This window comes from Octopus bimaculoides, chromosome 1 (genome assembly GCF_001194135.2).
Source record: "Octopus bimaculoides isolate UCB-OBI-ISO-001 chromosome 1, ASM119413v2, whole genome shotgun sequence".
NCBI lineage: Eukaryota > Metazoa > Mollusca > Cephalopoda > Octopoda > Octopodidae > Octopus > Octopus bimaculoides.
The window spans coordinates 105,385,034-105,386,077 of record NC_068981.1 but is presented as its reverse complement, the minus strand read 5'-3'; the positions used below and the strand labels follow the sequence as shown (position 1 = coordinate 105,386,077).

The 1,044-nt window shown below is 34.7% G+C and overlaps 1 protein-coding gene across 3 annotated transcripts in view; it reads right to left on the bottom strand.

Moving 5' to 3' along the window:
* Positions 1-1,044, bottom strand: part of LOC106871082 (coiled-coil domain-containing protein 34) — a 110,824-nt gene that overhangs the window by 107,463 nt on the left and 2,317 nt on the right. The gene's annotated exons all lie outside the window — the stretch shown is intronic.

The window sequence follows — 1,044 nt, the reverse complement described above, 5'->3', positions numbered from 1 at the left end:
TATATATATAATGCAAGAGAGTTAGGGGTTGAGGATTCAACCCACTAAGGGATAGTATCTATCTAATATACTGCTCCTGTACTTTGTGGGGGGTTTTTTTTTGTCACTTTAGCTATGAATTAAATTAATGAATTCAACAGGATACACTGTCTGCAGGTAGTTGGGTTCAGCATATTATCCTCCATTTTCTAATTGATATATATATATATATATAACTTTTGGCCAACAGGTATATATATATATATATTCAAAGACAATCTGAAGCAATGTAATATTTCATTTTCATTCTGAGAAAACAAAGCATTAGAATGCTGGCCTTGGTGCCAATCCTGCTTCTCTTCAGTTCAAAGATTTTAACAAAGTCAACTCCAACATCGGGACCAACTTCATTTGAGCATGAAGGCATGGTAGCAAAATGCCACCCCTCTAAATGAAAACCTTACCTGTCATTGTGGTTTTGTACCCTGGAGCAAAGCAGGCCTTGCCGTCCACTCAAGAAAACACATAGTAAATGATCCACAAGCACTTGAGCAAACTGAATCCTCATCTTGTTTCAGTTGCCAAAAGGCTTGCAAAGCACCAGCAGGCTTCAAGAGACACATGTATATCTATAGAACATGATAACCACTTTATTTTACTGAACCCTCCTTTATCATTCACAACGAAAGAATCCATCATGTGTGTGTGTGTGTGTGTTCATATTGCCTGAAGAACACAACTAGATCTCATAATGCAGGGAAACAGTTGCATAATCAAGTACCTACACTCCTGGAGAACTACATTGAATGGAAACAATTGTAGTGATTAAAAGATAAATGTCCAGCAATATTTTTTCTTGTTGACTCTAATATTTTCAATTGTCTATTCACACACAACAGATGCTCAAACACAAACCTGGAAGTACATATAATACTACTAGATAGCACAGTAGTGCTATCTGAAGGTGGACAAGCTTTTTATATGGTATTCTACTACGTTCTTAACAGAATATACCATAACTATATATATATATATATATATATATATATATATATATATATATAT